Genomic DNA, 24937 nt, shown 5'->3' on the forward strand with positions numbered 1-24937 from the left:
CATGACCATACATAAATAACGGAATGCAATCCTCATTCTAGAAAAAGCTTCATGTAGTACCTAATAGAGCTATGAGCCAAACCAAATCTGAAATCTCCAAAACTGCTGATAAAATGCACAGACTTGTAAAATAAGTTCCTACGAAAAACAATCTCTATGGTAAACTGAAAAAAAAAGGTATTTTCTGGTAACTCCTGAGAGCATTTTCATAACCCAGAATGAGATACCAGTTCTAGAGATAAGGCAAGTCCTGAAACATTGCTACTCTTTGCCAACAAAAATTTAAAGAATTTACACAAAGATATTTAAAGATTTGCGATCTTATTCAGTAAGATCCTAACATCTTTAGAGGGCAGCAGAGCCAACAATCGTATTTTATTAAAAAGAAATATGCAAAGAGAAACGACCCATTAGCTTCCACTGTATAAAAGGCTGACTATAAAGACTGTCACACGGCACTTAATAAGTGAGGCACTTTCAAGAAAGCGGCACTTCGACATTAGGAAACACTTTTGAATCATCCATGTGTCACAGCATTTCCAAACACCTCCCCTCAATTTCTGCCTCCAGAAAGTAAGAAAAGTTCCCTTCCCTTGCCTAAATCTGATCTGCTGTTGCTACAGCACTTGCAAGATGCACAACGTGAGGGCCACCCTACACACTCTTTAGACTAAGCAAGCCTCCCTGGGTTTTATTCCAACAAGAAACACCAACCTCTCCTCTCGACCAACCTCTCACGCTACGTTCAGTGACACTAATTCCCATCACGGCTGTAAGCAGCTGAGCCTTGGCATTCCAGCCCGCCGGCACACAGCCCAGCCCATCCTGCAGCCATCCCCTGCCATCATGGCGCTGACTCTGCCCCACCAAGCGGCTCATTACTGCTTGTGGGGCTCACCTGCCCGTGCAGGCATTCAGTCTGTGCCCAGCTACGCTGACAAGCAAATCTCGTGCCTCTTGCGCCTGGATTCCAAGTCTTCCAGCACTTAAAGGGAGCTTAACAGGACGGAGAGCAACTGCTCACACTGTCAGACAGAGACAGGACCAGGGGGGACAGTTTTAAGCAAAACAGAGGGAGATTGAGGTTCCACGCAAAGAGAAATCTCTTCACTCAGAGGGCGCTGAGGCCCTGGCGCTGCTGCCCAGAGAAGTGTGGCTGCCCCATCCCCACAGGCATTCACGGCCACGTGGGATGGAGCCTGCGATGCCTGAGCTGCCGCGTGGAAACCCTGGCCATGGCAAAGGGCTGGAACTGAGCGGGCCTGAAGGCCCTTCCCAACCGAAGCCATTACGTGAGTCTAAGCATACAGAGAGATGCAGCGGTGCTTAGAATCGCTCCCAGGGAAGTCTGCCGGGGAGGGAAATCTGAAAGTTTCAGACCGTTAATGTGCAGTGATTCACTGCAGAGATCAGGCTACAGGAGTGAAATGCAAGTTTGTGACATGAGGGAGGGACCTGAGGTAGGGAAATGAAGCTAAGAGTCAGGGCTGCAAGCTGAATGACCACATGCAGATGGCAGCATGAGATGCTTACGTGCTAGCAGGGCCATCAGCAAGTGAAGCCTTCGGGATACAGTTGTAACTGTGCCATGAAACAACTTCACCTGCCCCTGGAAAATGACTCGGAGCCGTCTGCAATCAATGCCAAGCTGAGATACCTGTGCCCCTTGGCACCTCTACAGATCTGCTGCCCTGCCTGAATTTGGAAGAATTTGCAGGCTCTTGGCAGGGGCCAAAAGCGGTTCCAGTCCCACAGAAGAGCCTCCAGGACGATCTGGAGTGACGGAACGCAGCGTACCCGCACAGGGCCGCGCAGGATCCCAAACTGGAGGAGCGGCTGATGCAGCAGAAGGCCGTGCAGCCATCCACAGGGATCCGGGCGGGCTGGAGAAACGGCTTGAGGGGAATCCCAAGGACTGCACAAGGGCAAGTGCAAAGTCCTGCCCTCGGCGAGGAACAACCCGGGGCACCAGGGCACGTGAGGACTGACCAGATGGAAAGCAGCCCTGCAGAAAAGCCCCTTGGCCGCCAACGCTCTGCAAAGCACGCTTGGAGGCGGCTTTGGCAAGGGACATGAAGACTAACAAAGGCTTCCTTCCGCAAGTGCATTGGCCAGAAAAGGGAAAGACAACGTATGGCCCCAACCAACCAATAAATAAGACAGGAAGAGCTAATGACTAACAACTGACGTGGAGGAGGCTGAAGTTAATATTAAAATTCATAGCCCTAAGGAGGGTTACACACTCCAGTAAGAACATACAATGATGTTCATGACTCTCCACCAAAGACATGTTAAGAGTCACCCCAAAGGGAAACAGATTAGGCTAGGATGTGAGGGAAAGTCCTGGAGGGTGCAGAGCAATAGCAGGAAGAGAGATGAAGTACCTGAAAGCTGCTTACAGTGAGAGCGGGGTAGGTCTCTTCTCACTGCTGACAGGTGACAAGACGAGGGGAAATGGCCTCAAGTTGCGCCAAGGTAAGTTTAGGTTGGACGTTAGGAAACACTTCTTTGCAGAAAGGGTGGTTAAGCACTGCAATAGGCTCTCCAGGGAGGTGGTTGAGTCACCGTCCCTGGATGCGTTTAAGAGCCGTTTCAATGTGGTAGATATGATATGACATGTGATATGATTTAGCAGAGGGTTACTAGAGTTAGGTTACTATAGTTAGGCTGCGGTTGGACCTGATGATCCTTGAGGTCCCTTCCAACCTGAGTAATTCTAGGATTCTATGATTCTAAGGAGACAAGAAAAACAGGGAAGCCGCGCTGCTCCTTCCCCACCAAGACAGGGAGCCCTTCTTGCTAAGCTCTGCCCCTTCCCTTCCCTTCCCTTCTTGGTGAACAATACCCAGGATAGCATTTGCTTTGCTAGCACCGCTATCAAACACCAGCACGGTTCACAGCTACGGCACTGGTCAATGGCAACACCAAATCCATTCCAACCAATCGTTTATTTCTCACCGCTTGGGAAAATGTCCCACAGAAAGTCCTTGGCTGGACTCGGGCAGGCAAATGCCAACAACAGCAACGCCACAACAAGCGCACAGCAAAGCTCCCCCTATGCGCGCCCTTGGCGACGGCATCGCAGAGTCACAGTCAGCCCATGCGCTCACAACGGGCCGGGTGCCTCTAAATACCCAGCGGGCCCAGCCCGCCTTGAGTCCTGCTGGCGACTCTCGAGGCCTGAGCGTCTTCCTCTGGGAGCACGAGACACTGAGACTTGGCCAGTGTGTGAGACAGGAGTCTTGCGAGTGGATTGCCAGTGGAGGCGCAGAGGCTGCCGACTGCTCCGCAAGAGGCAGCCTCCAGCGAATCCATCCTTGGGGCTCCAAATCCATCCTTGGAGCCCCACAGCGCCAGGGCAGCCGCAGCCATGAGCCAGGAGGCGGCTCCCAACCGCAGGCGCAAGCCGTGGGCCTGGCCGGTGGAGGCCCGCGAGGACCGGTGCCCCATCTGCCTGGACCGGGTCAGCGACACCGTCCGCGCTCTGCCCTGCAGGCACATCTTCTGCAGGGAGTGCACTGAGCAGTGGACGGCCAACAGCCCCAGCTGCCCCCTGTGCCGCCAGAGGATCCTCGCCCAGCAGCGCCTGGACTGGCGCCCCTCGGCTCGGCCCCCGACCTGCTCACCGCAGGGGAAGCTGCAGCGCACCAGGGAGCGGCGGGAGGCAAGATCTGCCCGGCGCTCCCGCAGCGCCCCACCGCGCAGCCGCCGCGCAGCCGCTCCAGGTCCCCCCGCCGGCTGGCGCGCAGCTCCTCCTGGCACGGGGAGCTCAACCAGCGCAGTCGCTTCGAGGAGCTGCCGCCGCAGAACCAGGACCGCGAGTGGCTGCGGCGGGCGGCACGGGAGCGGCAATGGGCGCCGGAGAGCCCGCGCGGCACCCCGACGGGCCCCCCTTGTGAGCGGGCGGCCCAACCTCAGCCGCACGGAACGGCACGGGGACGGACCAACACTTCTGACCATCACTTCCCTGCCCAGCTGGAGACGACCACCGGCTGATCCAGCTCATCCTTCCATCCCCCGCTGATCGGCCTCCATCAGCCCACAGTGCCCGGGCTGGGGCTGCCGCTACCAGCCACCCAGGCACTGCACGGAGCCCAGCCAACGGCGGCCCGGTGGTGGAAGAACACATCTCCGCTACGAGGACGGCGCTGCGATGGCCCTCCTGGAGGCCACAGAGAGGACGCGGGGGGATCTGGGCATAAACATTCCAATAAACATCCACACACCCTCAAATGAGCAGTTGTTGCGTCCAGTTCTTTCGGGAAGCTAAACCGTAAGCCTGGAATCCCAGTGCAAAACAGGGATGGGGAACCAGGAAGAGGTCGGCTGGAGAAACCAGCCGTTGACTTCCAGAACCCTGAGAGCCCCAGCTCTGTGACTGCGTGGCAGCACACACCAGGGGGGCAGAGGGCTTAAATGGCACCATGGAGTGCCATACTGAAGTCAGAGCAGGTGAGGTGTGCCCGCAGCACACAGACAGCAGCCCCTCAGAAGCAACACAGTTGTGTCAGTCAGGAGAGTGCTGACATGGCTCGTGTTCCTCCCAGAAAACAGCCTGAGGTGCTACTGCAAGCTACCACCTCGATGTACACGATAGGCATTGAATCCATCGCAGGGAGCATGAGGCCTGTGTTGTATTAGGCGCTTGCGCCATCTTCGGGTTGTAACGCGTTAGGACCTCCCCCTCCATATATAAGAACGTGTTCGTTCCATTAAAGCGCCTTTTTGCTGTTCACCATATTGGTGTCACCTCGGTAATTGGCCAAGCTGCGGTCTCCCAGAAAAAACGAACAGGTGATGGTTAAAACAAATGGTGACCCCGACGTGATTTCTGGGAGTGAGTCAGCTGTTCTGCCAGCGACGCACGATCCCATTGCGGAGCGGGTACGTTATAAAACCCGCGGAGTAGTGGAAGCCCGGGGACAGGGAGGAGTGCGCATTACTCCTTGTCAGGCGGGAGGCTCGGGAAAAAGAGCCAGGATCCCCCGAGAAGCTCGGGGAAGCGGCCGGTGAAGGCCTGAGGCGCGCTTAGCCTGGGGCGGTGGAAGCCGTTATCAAGGTGATTCTTCGCGCATGTAAGACCTATTGTGCAAGAAGTGTTCCTTCTAAGAAGGAGGTTGCAGCGGTTCTTTCGCTGCTGGAGGTGGAGGGCTTATTGGCGTCTCCCTCTGCCTTATACGATCCCGCTAATTGGGATGGGTTCACTGCCGCGCTCTTTAAGAGGGCAATGACTACCCAAAAGGCGGCAGAGTTCAAGGTGTGGGGATTGATTTTGGGGGCGTTTAAGATGGCGAGGGAGGAGAAAATGGCGAGTGATCGAGCGAGGGAGCCGTTAGGGCTGGGGACGAGGGGAGATCTTGTCTCTGCTGCAGGTTTGCTGGAGGGCAAGTCGGGGCCGGTCCCGCAGCCCCGCCCGAGGCGGCAGCTTCGACACCAAGAAGGGAGGAAGTCCGGCAGGGATCGTCGGACCGCAGGGACGGAGAGGCTCCATCCCCGCCTCCTTATCCAACTCAGGGTTTATATCCTTCGTTGAAACCCTTCAGTGATGAGGGGGAGGTGCGGAGGAATGTAACATAGCTTGTTCTACACCTGTTAAGAGGGCAGGGGGGAGGCCGAGCTGGCCGCAGAGGGTACGGCGCGGCTGGTGAAATATAAGAGCGGGGCGGTGCTTCCTCGCTGCCTGACTCTGCTGCCGCGGCCGCTCCCAGAAGGGGCTGGAATGTTCCACTCCGCCTTGTGAAGGGTGTGGGTGTGGCGGGATTCACACAGGGAGGGCGGGATCCTGCAGTGACTGCCTCATGGGCCCCACCTGCACTCACTGACTGCGCTAGGGCGAGGGAGGGTTTACGAACGGCAGATTCGACAGCTACGGCATTTGCCCTCCCTGTAGTAGTAAAAACAGAGGGTCCAGCTTGGACCCCTCTGGACTCCAAGGCAATTACTCGCCTTGCGGATTTGGTTAAAAGTAAAGGTCTGCTCTCACCTGTGACCATGTCGGCAGTAGAAGCTCTTATGGCTTTTAGCCTCCTGCCATATGATGTGGTCAATCTTATGTGTGTCATCCTTGAACCTGTACAATACACCCTGTGGTATGATGAGTGGAATAGGCTGCTTCAGGTTGTGGTGGCCACTGCCACTCGTGACCACCGCCATCCAGCAAATGGCCAGGGCCGGAATGACAGGACTGACCTTGCGCGTCTCCAGGGCCTAGCGGAGGGTATGCTAGGGTCCCCAGAGGGCCAAGCAACAGCACTTAGAGCAGGGGAGTTGGCAGCCCTTACAACCGCAGCTCTTCAGGCCTTGTGAACGGTGGCTGGGGTCGCAGAGCCTGTGTTTCCATGGACAGATATCAAACAGGGGCCCTCTGAGTCATTTTCCGACTTTGCGAATCGTTTGATTCGTGCGGTGGAAGGATCCGACCTCCCCAAGGAGGTTCAACCTCTGGTCGTCATAGATTGCCTTAAACAAAAATCGCTGCTGGATGTTCAGCAAATTATCAGGGCAGCACCAGGGACCTTGAATACCCCAGGAGAACTCATCAAGTATGTATTAAATCACCAGAAGGTTGCACCTCTAACCAATGAGGGTTTAGTGACGGCCATGCAAGGGATGGCTGCTTCGGTTAGCTCGGCGGTTAGGACAGCGGTGATGGCAGCTGCTCGGGTTGGGGAAGAAAAGGATAAAGGCCCTTGTTTTAAATGTGGACAGCGCGGTCACTTTAAAGCACAGTGTCCTAAGAGAGTGGGCCAGGGGGGGTTGCAGAGTCAGGAGAAGAGGCGTCAACTGTGCGACAGGCCTGGACATGTTGCGCACCAATGTCGAAAGTTCAAGGTTATGCCGCAGGGAAACGGGAGAGGGAGGGTGCCAATGGCCCAGGGCTCCTTCCCGTTTCCCTGAACTGGGCCGCGGATGCTACGCCTACAGCCGCATTAGCCATGGACTTAGGCGAGCGACCATTAACTAAGGTCATGATGACATTTGATTTGGAGCTCCCAGTATCGGGGCCCCGAACGGTGTTTTTTACAGCTTTACTGGACTCTGGTGCGGACATTACTGTTATCGCGGAAAATGATTGGCCTCGGCAGTGGCCGGCGACTCTTACATGGAAAAAGCTTGCCGGGGTGGGGGGTGAGGTACCTACCAAAGTGGCTGATGCAGGAGTGGAGCTTTCAATCATAGGCAGAGATGGCTCTATAGAGAAGACAGTTTTCATTACCCCTACCCTAGCGCCGATTCCAGGATCTATACTGGTCAGAGACATCCTTCTTGAGCTGGGAGTGAAATTGACAAATTTATAAGGGCCACTGTCCATCATTTAGCACTGCATCATGCAGTTCCGTTACGGTGGAAACGGGATGTATCTCCCGTGTGGGTGGATCAGTGGCCCCTTCCAGCTGATAAATTGGCAGCGCTTATACAGCTTGTTTCGCAAGAGCTTATGGCAGGCCATGTAGAACCGTCACTTAGTAATTGGAATACACCCGTTTTTGTTATCCGAAAGGCTTCCAGGTCATTTCGGTTGCTGCATGACCTTCGAGCGGTTAATGCGCAGCTAATTCCCTTTGGTCTGGTTCAGCAGGGAGGACCTCTACTCTCACCTATCCCGGAGAAATGGCCCTTGATGGTCATTGACCTTAAAGACTGTTTCTTTTCTATTCCCCTGGCAGAGCAGGACAGACAAGCTTTTGCATTTACGGTCCCGGTTGTGAATAACCGGGGACCCGCCCAAAGGTATCAGTGGAAGGTTCTTCCACAAGGTATGACCTGCTCGCCCGTGATCTGCCAACTCGTAGTGGGCAAGGTCATAGAGCCAGTTAGACGGTCATCATTGGACTGTCAAATTGCACATTACATGGATGACCTATTGCTTGCTGCACCGACTGATGCTCAGTTGCGGACATTGGAGAAGAATGTAGTTACTGCGCTCACTACTGCTGGGTTTGTTATCTCACAGGAAAAGATTCAAAGAGAACCAGGAATTGAGTTCCTGGGATATAAGTTTGGGTCTGCGACGGTAATCCCAGAGGGATTGGAGATCAAGCCCCATGTTACCACCTTGTGGGATGTTCAAAAATTAGTGGGGGCTATGCAATGGGTAAGAAACGCAGTAGGCATTCCCCCACGGCTCATGAAGCCCTCTTATGACCAATTAAAGGGGTCAAACCCACATGAGGAAAGGGAATGGACCCCGGAGATGAATTCAGCTTGGCAAGAGATACTGACAGTTTGTTCCACAAATGCGCTTGCAAGGTGGAATCCAGATCAGCCACTGGAAGGCGCAGTAACCAGATGCCAACAGGGATTGGCAGCTGTGATAGGACATACCCTTAGCTCCCGCCCGCGTCCATTGTGTTGGCTGTTCTCCGCCCAGCCGGTGAGGGCGTTTACTCCGTGGTTGGAGCAATTGTCCTCTCTGCTCCGAAAGGCTCGCCTCACCGCGGTAAGAGCTTTTGCAAAGGACCTGGATATTGTGTACCTACCGGGGGCTTTTCGAAATGCTCAGCCTTTGCCGGATGAGATCTCCTTGGCGGTGCATGATTTCAGTGGTAAGCTTAGTTACACTGATGTACTGCCAATTTTCGATCTGGCAAGACCTCTTCAGATATCCCTAAGGCACAGAGTGTTGGACACCCCCATAGATGGCCCGACAATATTCACTATGCCTCTTCGGCGACTGGCCAGGGAGTAGCTGTTTGGCAAGTTCCGGATGGCAAGTGGGAGTCTAAGTTGATAACTGATGGCTTGGTGAGCGTTCAGATGCTGGAAGCCAGAGCGGTGGCAGTGGCACTATGCATCTGGCCCCAGACTCCCTGTAACATCGTTACTGATTCGGCATTCGTAGCTAGGTTGCTATTACGCATGGGAAAGGAGGGACAGCCGAATACGACAACTGCAGCTTTGTTGGAGGATGCTTTGGTGGCCAGATCTGCGCCTGTCGCCATCCTCCATGTCCGTAGCCATTCTGATGTTCCAGGGTTTTTCACTATGGGGAATGATATAGCGGATCGTTTAGCGGGGGGCCAAGCATTTACTTTGCGGGAAGCTCAAGATCTTCATTCTGCATTACATACAGGGGCTAGAGCGTTAGCTCGGACTTGCTCCATTCCTGTCACTGTTGCTAGGGAAGTTGTGCAAACTTGCCCGCACTGCAATTCTGCACCAGCGCTCGGGGCAGGGATTAATCCCCGTGGTCTCGCCCCATCTGGCAGACAGATTTTACGATGGAACCACAAATGGCCCCACGAGCATGGCTTGCTATAACAATTGATACATCCTCTAACGTCATCGTTGCTACACAACATGGGCGCACTAGCTCTGCGGCGGCTCAGCATCATTGGGCCACGGCCATCGCGGTCTTGGGAATGCTGCACCACATAAAAACAGATAATGGCTCTTGCTTTGTTTCGCAGTCGTCTAAAGAGTGGCTGGCCCGCTGGAACATCACACATAGTACAGGAATCCCGGGTAATTCGCAAGGTCAAGCCATTGTAGAAAGGGCTAACCGCCTCCTCAAGGAAAAGATTCGTGTCCTTGGGGAGGGGGAGGGATACACAGTGAAGATCGCAATATCACTTCAAGGAGAAATCTTGGCTCGTGCATTGTATGCGTTAAATCATTTTGAGCGCGGGGAAAGCACAAGGACCCCTATACAGAAACATTGGCAGCCGAAAATTATTGAGGAGGGCCCACCAGTTAAGGTTAAAATGGAAAATGGTTCTTGGGAAGCGGGGTGGTCCATATTAGTATGGGGCAGAGGTTACGCGGCAATAAAAAACAAGAAACGGGGGACATTCGATGGGTACCCTCAAGGAAGATCAAGCCGGAGGTTGGTGATGTTAAAGCTACTGAGGTAATAATCAAGAATTGAGTATCTTGTTACAGGCTATGTGCCCGCCGGCACACAGCTCAGCCCATCCTGCAGCCATCCCCTGCCATCATGGCGCTGACTCTGCCCCACCAAGCGGCTCATTACTGCTTGTGGGGCTCACCTGCCCGTGCAGGCATTCAGTCTGTGCCCAGCTACGCTGACAAGCAAATCTCGTGCCTCTTGCGCCTGGATTCCAAGTCTTCCAGCACTTAAAGGGAGCTTAACAGGACGGAGAGCAACTGCTCACACTGTCAGACAGAGACAGGACCAGGGGGGACAGTTTTAAGCAAAACAGAGGGAGATTGAGGTTCCACGCAAAGAGAAATCTCTTCACTCAGAGGGCGCTGAGGCCCTGGCGCTGCTGCCCAGAGAAGTGTGGCTGCCCCATCCCCACAGGCATTCACGGCCACGTGGGATGGAGCCTGCGATGCCTGAGCTGCCGCGTGGAAGCCCTGGCCATGGCAAAGGGCTGGAACTGAGCGGGCCTGAAGGCCCTTCCCAACCGAAGCCATTACGTGAGTCTAAGCATACAGAGAGATGCAGCCGTGCTTAGAATCGCTCCCAGGGAAGCCTGCCGGGGAGGGAAATCTGAAAGTTTCAGACCGTTAATGTGCAGTGATTCACTGCAGAGATCAGGCTACAGGAGTGAAATGCAAGTTTGTGACATGAGGGAGGGACCTGAGGTAGGGAAATGAAGCTAAGAGTCAGGGCTGCAAGCTGAATGACCACATGCAGATGGCAGCATGAGATGCTTACGTGCTAGCAGGGCCATCAGCAAGTGAAGCCTTCGGGATACAGTTGTAACTGTGCCATGAAACAACTTCACCTGCCCCTGGAAAATGACTCGGAGCCGTCTGCAATCAATGCCAAGCTGAGATACCTGTGCCCCTTGGCACCTCTACAGATCTGCTGCCCTGCCTGAATTTGGAAGAACTGCTGCCACCCTGCAGGCTCTTGGCAGGGGCCAAAAGCGGTTCCAGTCCCACAGAAGAGCCTCCAGGACGATCTGGAGTGACGGAACGCAGCGTACCCGCACAGGGCCGCGCAGGATCCCAAACTGGAGGAGCGGCTGATGCAGCAGAAGGCCGTGCAGCCATCCACAGGGATCCGGGCGGGCTGGAGAAATGGCTTGAGGGGAATCCCAAGGACTGCACAAGGGCAAGTGCAAAGTCCTGCCCTCGGCGAGGAACAACCCGGGGCACCAGGGCACGTGAGGACTGACCAGATGGAAAGCAGCCCTGCAGAAAAGCCCCTTGGCCGCCAACGCTCTGCAAAGCACGCTTGGAGGCGGCTTTGGCAAGGGACATGAAGACTAACAAAGGCTTCCTCCCTGGGTTTTATTCCAACAAGAAACACTACAGCTTGACTGCAGCACAGCCCAGTCTCGTGGCAGCTGCACCTGAGGCTGCACAGCCACCAGCGACCCAGGGAGCGGCTTTGGCACAGCACTCGGGGAGCTCAGAGCCCACGATGCTGCTGCTTGTCCTCCTCTGAAGCTGCTGCAGACGTGGCCTGTCCTGCCCTGCAGCAGCTGCACATGCAGGCTGAGCCTCAGGGCTGCTTCTGGGGCAGCTCCCCTTCAGATCTGCCCCATGGAAGGTGCCTCTGGGGCACGTTCTTTGGAAGACGTTGAGCTTTTGGAAGGGTCGCAGCAGAGGCAATGAAGATGCTGAGGGCTGCAGCACCTCTCCTACAAGGACAGGCTAAAGGATCTCAGCTTGTTTAGCCTGGAAAAGATCCACAGGAGAACTCATTGTGGCCTTCCAATCCTTAAAAGAAATTTATTACTGGATGGAAATAGGCTTTTTGCACAGATGGGTGCTGATAAGATGAAGGAGAACATTTTTAAACTAAAAGAGTGGGAAATCTACCCTGAGAAGTTGAAGTCCTGGCACAGGCTGCCCAGGGAAGCTGTGTATGCTTCTTCATCCCTGGAGGTGCTCAAAGTACGGTTGGATAGGGCCAGGGGCAACCTGATCTTGAACCTGATTTACTGATGGGCTACTGTGCCTGCAGCAGGCGGCTGGAACCAGATGATCTTTGAGGTTCCTCCTAAGCCAAGAGATTCTGTGATTCTGTGAAGAGGAAAAGCGGAGTCCAATATCATTGCAAAACACGGCTGTATTGCATTGCTGAACAGCACTTGTTGCTTTTCATTTACATAGCCGTATTTTGACTTACAGAGTGGAGAAATAAATACAACTGTGCAACGGTGATGCCAGGAGAGTGCTGTGTCCTATTGTTTGCAAGCTTTGTTCCTCAGGAAGGAGGATAAATTCTGCAGTTTAGGTGTAAAAATGCCCCATTTCTTGAACTCTTCTTTCACATGCAGAGAAGTCCCTCCAGTTGTTGCTCATCTGGTGGCTCTGGAGCCCTGGCAGAGAGCTGTGACCAGCTGTGTTGGGGCTGCAGCCACTGCCCTGACTGCTGGCTTGTTGGGATCTCTCCTCACCTACCTTGCATCCTCTCCTTATTTAGTCAGGACTACCAGAATGGTTGTCTCAATTCTGCTGCGCTGTAATGGCTTATTTTCATGCAATGTTTGTGAAACAGCATGATCTCTGCAGAGAAAAAGGAAAGCTTAACAGTAGCCTAGACCAGGGGTCCTGGAAACACGCCCAGCTTGCTAATACAAAGCACGAGGGCTAACACAGAAACCTCTTCCCTTTCTGAACAGTCTCTTCAAACTACAGGCACCCAAGCAATATTTTTCTGCCAAAGTAGTTCACTGCTTCTCTCTCCACTGTTTTTCAGACTGCTTTAATCTACAGCCAAAGCACCCTGCCCTGCTGCCACTGAAATTAATAGATCTTTTGCCATTATGTTCAGTGGGATGAAAATTAAGCCTTAAGAAAGCCAGACAATCACACCGCAGTCCATATTCATGTAGGGAATACTGCAAGCGGGATTTAAAAGGACCTTGCATTTATCTTTGTACTGCCTGTGCTCCATCTGCATATAATTGCTTGTGTCTACAGATGCTGCAATGCTCTAAGGCTGTATTCTTACCCACACCGGGTCTCTCTTTCAACTGGCAGAAAATTCTCCTCGCTTTGCGCTCTGCACACAGCCAGGTAGCATTTAATAATTCAAACTGTATCACAATATGCGATGGAAAATAGTCCTTATAGATTTATAGCACAATGCAGGTAGCTAAAGTACACAGATTTTGGCGTTCCAGGAAATGAGTGCTATTTTCATACAGAGCTAATCCTATAACAACAACAATATACAAAAACATCCATAATATTGTCCGTAATCTTTTTTTCTTTTTTTTTTTTTTGCATGCATGCATTGAAGGGTTTGTGTTGATTTCCCACCCACCCTCGTTTTTTTAAATGCTCAACCAACTGAGTTATAGCAGAACATTTTTCTACACTGTGAATCTTATTTACATACTGTAAATAACTGTGATAGCAATAAAATTGTGGTACAAATAATGTGGAATAATGCCTCAATTTGCAGTTGTTTTACATCAGTGTATTTTATAGCAGTTTTCTGTAGTCTTAGAAACAAATAAATAAAAAGACAAAAGAAAGACAAAAACTTCCCTATTACCCACTCTCCAATGTGGCATCTGATCCAGTACCCTGCTCTGTGCTTAAACACAGCTATTAAAAATCAAAGGCTGCAAAAGATACCAGATCCCAGCCTGGGAAGTGCAGTACAGAAGGAGAAGGTTTGTGTCCCACACCACTCACAGCTTTGTGCCCCAAGATGAACACACAGTACCAGGCACACTGAGACCCAGTCATCGCTTGGACCTGGACAGCTAACTGATCCTGGTGCAGATCCTTCCCCACATCCCAGGTCTGTGTGTCATACAGGGTCAGTTCCTCCCTGGGCTCCCAGCTCATACTCTCATCTTCCCAATTTGTCCATTTGGGCCATCTCACCAGAGCACTTCAGGCACTGACCCTGCTTCTGGTTTCTGCCACTTTCGTGCGACACTCCAGGCGCGAACAGTTCTTAAGGCTATTCCTCACCCTCTGCTATCTCACTCTGAAGCCTGATGGTAACTGCCCGAGCTGCCCTGTTTTCATAGCCCAGCTCCATCTGGCCGCCAGAAGCAATCTATCTGGTGGAAACGAGGCCTGGAAGCCTGGCAGACACCAAATCTGGGGTACACACAAAAAGGATCTCATATTCCCTTCCAACAACCCACTGCAAATTCAAGTGACTGATGATACAAAGAGACTTTCCTCCTAATTTAGACTGTTCTGCAGGTCTTGGGTTTTTGATGACACAAGTTTCCTCAGTATTTACACGATGATTTGATCTGCTTTCAATAAAAAACCCTTTAACGCATTAGTAGAGCTCATGGGGATAACTCTGGACTGCCAGCAGGGCTTTGCCAAGATAAGCCAGGTATAACGGCAGATCTCATAGTCCACTAGCTACCGTCCCCACCAGCCAAACAAATGTGTCAGTCTCTGCTGCTGCTTGGAACAGATGGGTCAGGAGAAAGATTTCTCTAATTTTTTTTTTCTTCCTGGAATATCAGAGAGGCAGAACAGAGCCTTGAAAAGATGGTGCACAATTTTCTTTAAGCACAAACTGAGATGCGAAGAGCCATTTCCAAGAACTTAAAACCCCAGGGAAGTAGATAAGCAATTACTCTAGCCAGACAGCACTGAAGTCTAAGAAATTAATTTCTGTGCTAACATTTCACTCCTAGAGTTTTAAATTTCCAAGCACATCATCTTCTGAAGAAGACACACAGGTGTACAATAAGGTTCCCCAGACATCTGGCTCCATCTCCACATGGTGCAATAACCTCCATGGCCTTGAGTGAGCAAAAGCTCACACAGATGTTGCAGAGCTGCTGGCCCACAGGGTCAGTTGACATTTCCAGAGAAAGAAATAGAAGGCATTACTTATGGAGCAACCTACGTATATGCAGTCCAAGAGAATTCCTCCTCACTCAGTGCAGCCCAGGCAAGCCAAAAGGTTGGACAGCCATGCAACATCTGAATATTCCTCCTCCTCTCTCTAAATTCAGAATGTCCTCAAGCCTTAATGGTAAAAGCCCATCTTCTTCTACTAACGTTTAATGGAAAAACAAGAGCTGTCACAGGGTTGCAGGTACTAGGAAACCACAGCACTCTATTAGTCCTACAGAACCATTAAGAATAACCAAAATAAGTCAAACGAAGACGAATAACCAAGGGTTAACAGCAGCATTTCGGGTTTACAGTGCGGTGAGTTGAATGTGATGGATAATAAATACGGTCAGTCTATCTTGCATCTGAGGTCCTCAGCCACATCTAAAACTGTGCTTAAATAACTATCCCAGGCACCTGCAGACAACTTTAATCATTCATGTGCAGTCATACTTCAAAGGTAAGGTACTGAAAATAAATAGCAAGTATCTACATACGGATTTAGTGCCTTCCTTAATAAATTCTTACATTTGGAACTGGCTCAACAACTACGGTGCAATGCTCAGAACAGGGAAAGGCAGCTGCTTGGAAAGGGTCCCATGAATATTCATTGACAAATATCTACTAATGCGTCATATCTGCGTGGGGGTCATGAAGAACGGCACAACTCCGAAGCCCATCCGGTCGCCCTGCTCACTCTCCCTTAGTATTCTGAATGGTCTCAGGAAATTGTCTTGGTAGTAGTAACTTGGAGCCTTGAGATCTCATTTTTTACTTTATGTCATTTGCCAAACATCCCTTTATATTCTTTTCCTGCAGCTCTAAATGTTCTCTGCCCTTCATTTCAATTAACGGTGTCATAGATCAGTATATTTTCCAAACAAACTATTAAATTAACTGCCAACCTCTTCCTTCATTTTTATTTGAAATCATAAAGAGTTAAGTGCATCAGTTTGCTGTGGTTATTTTTTTCTTCCTTTCTGTGGGTAAAAAATGAATATCACCAGAGATTGGAAATTGGAAGTATGTAACGGTATTGTTTCTGCATTCAAATAAACTTGAATTTCTCCCTGAAGAAATGGGTGACATGCAGAAATTGAAGGTCATCAACCTGAGTGACAATAGGCTGAAGAATTTGCCATTTACCTTTACAAAACTGCAACAGCTCACTGCCATGTGGCTATCGGACAATCAGTCAAAACCACTTATCCCCCTTCAAAAAGAAGCAGACCCCGACACACAGAAAACTGTGCTTACAAATTACATGTTCCCCCAGCAACCCAGCAACCAAGGACTGAGGATGTTATGTTCATATCTGACAATGAAAGCTTCAATCAAATAAAAGCCAGAAAAAAATAATGGTAATGCTTTGCTAGCCAAAAAGCACACTGTACATCTTAGTTATGTCGTGTTTTATTCCTCAGCCCATGAAGATGCTGGAGAGGGTCAGGGTACAAAAAAAAAAGAAACAACCCAAAATGAGAAGAAACTACCAGCAACTCCAAGTCAGAGATTTTTCTGGTGCTTGCCTTAACACCTCCACAAATAATCTTCTTCTTCACTCCCCCTTTAAAAACAAAGAGGCAGTGCGAGGAAATAAAAAATGCCACATGAAGCTTTTATTTCCGAGTCTGTGGAAGCAGCAGTTTTTCTTCTTTAGCTCTTGCAGTTATAACCCCTGTCACGTCCCCTCCCTGCTGGCTGAGGGAGCTGAGTGACAGCGTGTTCTGCATTCGTGTCATGTTGGGAGTGGGTCAAGCACTGCCCCCAGACAAACGGGCTGCAGAAAAATTCCCCTCAAGAACATCTGTATTAAATATTTACAGATATGCTTCTTCGTGACAGGACCACCAGGAACAGAAAAGTTTCCACCACGGGATTCTTAAACTTTTCACCACTTTTTTTCCACTTTTCTCCCTTATTCTGAGCAGCAGTGCCCACTTTTCCCCTTCTGCACCCCTCCCTCATCCTGCCTTCCCCTCAGCTCCCTACATTTTCCCCTCTCCCCCTTTTCCCCAACAATCTCCTCCATCAAATCTTCCATTCAGCAGCATCCTTTCCACCTCCAGCTCTACCACTTTTTCTTCATTTTTCGTTTGAAACTGCACTTAATGAAGTTTTTTAAAGCAATCATACAGTCAAGTGTTCACCAACACTTAATACACTGATGGGGACAAGCAGTGCTGAAGGATTTTTTGCACGTGACAGACCTGCTGTACCTTTGGGCTGCTGCTTTGCAGGGCACGTTCTTCTCAGAGGGGAGCACCTTCACTCACCCCATGGCTGAACTGAGCCTAAGGGTTGTTCCAGTGATTTCTTGTTCTTCCTGCACGTTTTATTCAGTTCTGTCAGGAAAGGACTTTAAGGCCATTAAGGAGCCCCCTGCCCTGTCTCAGGCCACCACTGCCAACGAGCAAGGAGATGAACAGCAGCCAGGATTTGAGGCAACCCCTGTGCATTAACTGCTGACGCATCAGCAATGCCTTAGCAATTAGCACTGCAGCACAGGCAGACTCCAAAGCAGAGACAAGATTTGGTCACTCATCCAGGGCTTGGGGTAGGGAATGGAATGCACATGAAATCCTCCACCACCTTTAGTAACACCTTTAGCAACTGCAACCAGTTTGGGGACTCAGAGCAGCTGCAGCATCACAGCAGTAGGCACAGATTGCTGAAATATGAAGGGCTGAACCCCTGAAACCAAACAGGGCTCCCAGACCCAGGGGTGAACATCCAAAAGTGACACGGGTGTCAACCTCAAGATCCAAACCCAAGGATTAAAGAAACCTTCTAAAACCAATGGTTGCAGGAAGCTCTTTTAGCTGTCAAGTCCAAGAAACCCGGAGATGCAGAAATATCCAATCTGTGTGTGTAGGAAACCTTATGGGATTTCTGTAAGGACGTTACTACAGGGACAGGCCACAGCCACACTGCCCACTCAGCACTGACCTGTGCTTCACTGTGTCCAAAGCAGTTTCCCATTATAATCAGGCTGTCTGCAATTACAATTGCCTTTTGACATTTGTTTGTTGTTATTTAAGACTGAAATTCATTACAAACACTTCATAGCTGTACACCAATTATTAGTTTCCCTGCTTTCTAAAGGCTGTGACTCACAAGCTGGGATGCTCTCTGTGTTTTTCCAAAGCTCCCAGTGGTCACTATGAGAACATGAGACAGCTCTGAAGCTCCGTTCCTTCCTTGTTCCAGATAGAACCCAGCTCATTACCTACAAGCATCAGCTCTATGAAGGGGAGCTGCTCAGTGAGGCTGTCACACCAGCTTCTAGAGAGCAGTGGCAAATATTTTTCCCTGGGTTGACAGATTCATCATATGTTAATTGGTTTTTAATTACAGACTTTAGACAGCCCACAAGCCTTTGTTGCCCTCTCACGGCTGGCCCACCTGCAAGAGAGGCACTGGGACCAGAAAGATCTCTCAGGTCATCAAGTCCTATCATATTTTATTGCAGACAAATGCATTATATAAGCCCTTTAATAAATGTTATCAATCTCATCTGTAAAAATTGGTTAGATTAATGTGATGCTATTTTTATTAAAGCCCAGAGAACTTGCGTTTAACTGCAATTACACTGTTTAAACATGAGACAACTCTAAAATGATAGGAGCCAGAGCTAAGTGTTGACTGAAATCACAGCCCCGGCCCATCTCTCAGAGTCAGGCTGACTTTTTGGTTCAGCAACTACATGCCCCATCTTTTCTCAGCAGTGTCAGTGATTCCACGTTCTCAGAGAATTCATATCTACTCCTGAGCAAAGGATTTGACTTGCATAAAAAAGCCACACAAAGGGAAGGCATTACCACCAGGTCCCTGCACCAGCACTTAGAACATCATCCCCAGGAGGGTCACATATTGGACACTTGACTGCAACGTGGCATGTTATGCACCAGCTAACAGTATGAAAAAAATCTACAGAGGAATCACAGAATGGCCAGGGTTGGAAGGGACCTCACGGATCATGAATCTCCAACCCCTCTGCCACACGCAGGGCCACCAACCTCCCCATTTCATACCAGCCCAGGCTGCCCAGGGCCCCATCCAACCTGGCCTTGAACACCTCCAGGAATGGACGGGGCATCACAGCCTCTCTGGGCAGCTGTTCCAGCACCTCACCACTCTCTCTGTAAAGAACTTCCCCTGATATCCAACCTAAATCTTCCCTCCTTCAACTTAAAACCATTTCCCTTTGTCCTGCTATTATCCACCCTCTCGAAGAGTTGGCTCCCCTCCTGTTTATAGGCTCCCTTGAGGTACTGAAAGGTACCTTTTTCAAACTGTCTCTTTGGTAAGATTTACCAGTGAGCTGCAGCGATGCTAACTCTACACAGTAAGCCAACTTCTGTGGTAGGGCACCTTCAGGAGCAGGGAAGAACTTTGCATGCTCCACTGGAATTTCACCACTGTGTAAACACTCTTTCTAGACTCAATCACATAGAGACAAAACAAGAACTTTAGCCATGGAGTCTGAATTAAGTTCATCAACACCAAGGTCTTGCAAGACAGCTTCCATATTGTACTAAACTCTCTAAAACTCCATGCCCAGAAAGTCTGCTTAAGCTGCTTCTGCAACCTAGCAATTGCCATGTGCACTGTGCAACCAAGATGACAAAAGGCCGTAGATTAAGTAAAGTAGGTGCTGAGTCCTCATTAGTCAGGTGTTGGCAGGACTTTATTAAAGGCAGTAATTAGTCGGGGAAAAAAAAAGTTCAGTGGTGACAGTGGAAAATTCCACCACTTAAATATTCATTACTATCGACTCCTCTAACTTCACAGTGCAAACTATTTGATTAGCTTCCTTTGGGCCAGCATCTCAGGTTGGCTCAGCTGGTAGCACTGAAGGTGAAAGGCTGGAAGTGCTAAACTTCTTTCAGAGGCCAGCAGAATTACGCTGAGATAAATGACTGCCACCCAATTCCCTGAGCATCCACTTCAGTTTTCAAAGCCATCAGGGCATGGGGAGTGTGGCTAACAAATGCGAGTCTTCACTTTGTCCTTTTAATTCATAAACAACAGGAAGGCAGTAAGAAAGACCAAAGGGAAAATGAAGCACTGAGTATAGAAACATTGCCCTAAATACAAGAAGATTGTAGAGGCATAGTGCACTCTACAACTGTCTCTTAAGACTGACTAATGAAGGTCAGCAGAGCAATCTGGAAGGTTCTCCAATAAAGACCAGAAGTAAAATATCTAGGAGAAGATTCTCAAGAACTTCTAGTATTGCCATTTACAGGTGATCAGCCTTAAGCATTACCACAGAAACCAGAATTCTTGAGCATGCTGAAGTGCACAGGGAGCAGAGGCAATCAAGAACATAAGGTCAACTTTTTTCAAACTACATCTGAAGTTCCCAGAGAGCTCAGTTTCGTTTTGGTTCTGCTGAAGGATATGAAGGCAGCTCAGCAGCTCTGTGTTACATCCTTTGGTTTCCAGTTGACCAAGGGTCAAAAGCTCTGCAATGGAAGATGTTCTACCCGAAATCATTTGGAGTCAGTGTCTCAGGTTGTCCATGATCCAGTAAGATATCATACATACTAAATCTATGACTTCCAACATATTAGATAGGAAGGCACTCCAGGCACGTGCACAAAAATTAAAATATCTACTTTGATTCCACACAGCCTAGGATTTGGAAATGTGTTTATCTTCCCCTTTAAAGCACATTTCAACTCGACTGTACACAACCAAGGGCAAAGCTCATCAACTACAGCACAAGGGTATTTGTGTCCTTTGGGAAAGGAGGAAGAGAAATAATAAAAGAAAAAAAAAAAAACACAGCCTGCCTGTCATATCTCTTATCTGGCAGTAATTATTCTATCAGCATGCAGCAAGATGGAGCTTTGCCAAATTCTGTTAGCTGGAGGACCTTGCTGTTCAATTCTACTGGTCCAAAGCATTTGTGAGATAAGATCTGTGATTCTCAAAAGATGACCAGGACCTCTGTGGTTTATTTCCCTACTTATGAACCTGGGATAATGCTTCACCTTGTCCTAGTGGTGCTGTACATCATAACACGACAGCTGCTAAGTGCCAGGAGAGCTTCAGGCTGGAGGGGGAAAGCATAAACCCACAGAGTGTTTTATTGCTTAAAGTAAATGGTACTCTTAGTGCAGCACTCAAAAAAAAAAAAAACAAAGTAAGAGGCTGAGCAGATCTGACCTTTGAATGGTTCTCTAACTTTTGCTTAGAATAAGATTCCAGACCTATCTGGAGGGAAATAACATGCGCTTCTGGTACACAACTCCAGCACAGTGACCAGCACAGGAAAGATGGTGCTTATCAGGAAAGGCCACTGTGGTATAATGCATAATGTATAACTAGCTGCAGAAGTGCAGCTCTGGAGAAGGCAGCACTGCATTAAGACGCCTTCAAGAACAGGAAGGTATTTAATTGAGATTATTCCATTCCTGGAGTTAAAATATTTCCAGAGATCTAGCCTATCCTACACATTACCCTTCCAGGCTTCTGCACAGAGGGAGGATTTAAGGCAAGGCAACTCCATTTCCCACCGTACTTTATGTCCTGCAATACTCTTCTATTTGCTGTTCTCTTCGTAATAGTTTTTCACCTCCATAGAGCATAATCGGTTCTCATTTGTGTCTCTGCTTTCACCTCTGCTAAATATGGTCTGCATAATGCTTTGACTTTTTGCTGGGTGGTTAGTTTAGATGAAATGTATAAATGGGAAAGCATGGAAACCCACGCGGTCCAAGCAAATGAAAAAAGGAGCCTTCCCATGTCACCTGGGCTGGAAAAGCACTGCTCCCTGCCCGGCATTAGGCATGCAGAGCACTGGCAGCAAAGCTCTCGAGACGCCATCTGTGCTCATAATAAAGAGCGGTGGGATTTTAGTAACAGAAATGATTGAATTTGCTTTCTGCCTCCCTTGCAGTGGGAGTATGCTAGCTATTAAGTGCCATAAGAACTTGCCAGACTACCTTTGAATATCAAATTTATCTTCTCTGATTCATGCCCTCTCCCACCTCTGCTCGTAATGCTGGAGCTGTTACAGGAAGTGTTGTAGTCATTTTGTTTAGACAAAATTAAGCCCACCTATCTGTAACAGCTGCCTAAATCAGGAGCGTCAGTGTGCTGCTTCCAGGCCTTACCTAGCTCTGCTCTGACAGCAGGACAAACCCTGAGTGGCTGCTGTGCCATAATGCTTCTCCCGAACCTTTCACTTTTCTGTGCCAAATCCGAGTCAAAAAATAAAAGGCAGCTGTGCAGTACCACCTATCTCTGTCTCATCATGAGCTCCTGCCCCTGGTTTACTCCAGCACTTGGCAATCACTTCCCAGGTCAGAGGGGAATTTTGGATCTCTGATCTTCTCTATTTTTCCCATGTAAGTAAATACATTTATTTTTCAGCTGCATGCATCACCTTCAGCACGCAGAACCACCAGTCAAAGAAGGGCCTCTCGCTGTCCTGTTGCACTGCATTATGATGCTACACACTCCATGAGGATAACATGTTCTACCAGTACTGTCTACCTCAGGCTGAAGAGGTCTGAAATAGCTTGGCCAAAATGAGTCAGGGATTTCAGACAAGAGAAAATAAACAAACAAAAATGTTCCTGTCTTACAAAGAATATCAAGCCAGGTGGTGATGCTCTCCCTAGGAGAGTCAGAGCATCTCAGCCTTCCTGGCAGGGATGCATGGTGCCAGCAGGGAACTTTCAAACACCACCATGGTCAGAACACTGATGTGCACCAGGCACACCATGATTAATTCTGGCCTCTTCCTGCCTTTGCCATTCTTCGCTATGCTCCCCCAGTATCCTTCTGTGAAGTTGGTAGTGTCCCTGATTTACAGCAAATCAGCTGAGCTGTGGGCTTTCCTGTTTCCAGGAGAGGAAGGCAAGGGGAAGCAGAGCCACAGAAGAAAGGGAGCTGCTGATCTATCCCGAGGGCTGTTGGATTTCCTTACAGCACATCTGCATGACTGGCATTTTGCAGCCCACTGCCTGTCCCCAGGGGATGCCCATCGCTGGGAGAGGCAGCCAAGGCACCCACAGCAAATTGCCAGAATTAGAAATGGAAAGAGAAAGGCTGTGGGCTCTGCCTGCTCTGAAGATCACTCTCAGCCCAGGGGGGTGAGTGCACACCAGCTGCTCCCTGCAGGGCCCTGGAGGGAGACCCACATCTCTCCTCTGCTGGACCACCAGCACCTACCCACAGCAGCTGGTAATTCCAGCTCTGCACAGAGCCAGTGGGCAGGCCTGGTTGTACTGTTAAGAGAGATTTAAATCCACACTAAGAGATTTCTAATGTGCAAATAAAAAGAGTTTCTTGGGCTTCTATTAAGCTTCTTTCTCTGTTAAGCTGCAATGACATGCATTAGCAGAGAAGGCACCCCCCAGGCACTCCAACAAGCACTTACTCTCCTCCCAGTATCCCTGCCTGCTTCCTTCCTATCCCTTCTCCTGCCTGTTGCCAGCCCCAGCTAAGGTTTTTTGCACCGACTTCATTACTGCATCTCCAGAAGGTTGGGGAGCAGTGAGAGGAAAGGAAGAATGAGAAAAAGGAAAAAATAATTACAACGGGATTTCATCGACAAGAGGTAAAAAAGGAAGTGTCCCTCTGGGTTTGATCAATAATGCAGCACTTGTTATCTTGATCTTCTTAATAAACTACAAGCAACCCACATACATTTCTATCTGGGAATCGATTCTTTGCGATGTTTCCATCACAATATCACAGGACATGCAACCACACAAACATAAAATGGAATGGGCCGGTTTATTGATTGTCTGGACAGGAGCCCTTGTAGTTTGCATGGATTATCTAGCAAAGAAGTGCCACCTGCTCTATGTAATTACTTTTGCTTTGTTTCAGATTTTGTTTCTTCCCCACTGTGACTACATGCACCACCAGGCGATCCCCTATCCCATACCAATGGCTAAATCCATTCATTTTCACCCCGCAAACATTTGTTAAGCCTGCGACAGGAGCTGTGTTTGTATCTGTGTCCCTCGTTGGAGGAACACTGCTGGGCACAGCTTTTATTTATCCTAAACTAGAGGTGACAGAGGTGTCACCACACTTCACAAGGGGCAGAACCTTCCCAGTGTTCCTCACCCAATAGGAGAGTTAATTACACAGCTAATACGTATGGGTGAGTTCTCCTCCTTTCACCTCTCTTTTGTTCCCAGCTTGAAGCCTGCCTGCAAAGTTCATCTCCTCCAACCCAAGGCTGTGCAGGCTGTGGCCACGCATCCAAACCCCACTAAGCATTAATTGCATTGCTGAGCCAGGGTCAGACCTCAGAGCCTTCCCTGCTGCCCTGGGAAGCAGCCTCAAGGAACTCACCAGAGGTAACCATCAGTAAATGCTCACAAGTGTATCACTGGGTATCTTCAGCTTTCAATCATACCCTCCCAATGACAGCACAGAGGGGCCAGGCATTGCAGAACAAAGGAAGGGGGACCTGGCCCTGGGGATGGTCTCCCTACAACCAGTGCAGCCACTCCACAGGACAGCAACACACGCATCACACACATGGCCACTTATATCCAGCCATCACCTCTCAGTAACCTAAGGCTGCTTTTTCACCCCAGATTGTATTCCAACATCTTTTCTTTCCCCTTTCAATATAACAATTTCCTTTTGCAAAGGAAACTTAAGAATAACCCAAACTAGGTTTGATCAACAAAGGAGATACTAATTTTCATCAGCATCAGGATACTGCCCACAATACTGTTTTCCATGGGTCTGGCAGATCCATGCTGCAGCTTGCATTGATTCAGAGGGTTGTACAGTCATTCGGCACATTCCTCCAGCCTTTATCATGGATATTGCTAATTGATTTGAGAAGACAGACCCTGAATGTATGCAGATGAGCCCTCCCCTTCCTGCTGAAGCAGCATAGCATCCTTCAAGAAAAAATGTAATTAAGTTAGACTTGTGAACAGTAATGAGTTTCTATTACACCCTGCTGAGAGTAGCAGCAACATCTGAAAATTATTTTTCTCTGTCTACAGCCAAGCAACAGCTCCTTTATTAGACACAGGGACGAGCTGACAGCTCGGACTGTAGCAGTTTCAAGCTTATTTCAAGAGCAAAGCATCATGAAAGATGATGCTGTGGATTAAAGCTCTGTGGTAACACACGCACATAACTGCTGAACAACAGCTGGATGGTGCTGGAAGCCTCAGAGGATGATTTACAC

Source organism: Tympanuchus pallidicinctus, unplaced genomic scaffold (assembly GCF_026119805.1).
Source record: "Tympanuchus pallidicinctus isolate F22 unplaced genomic scaffold, pur_lepc_1.0 scaffold20, whole genome shotgun sequence".
Lineage (NCBI taxonomy): Eukaryota > Metazoa > Chordata > Aves > Galliformes > Phasianidae > Tympanuchus > Tympanuchus pallidicinctus.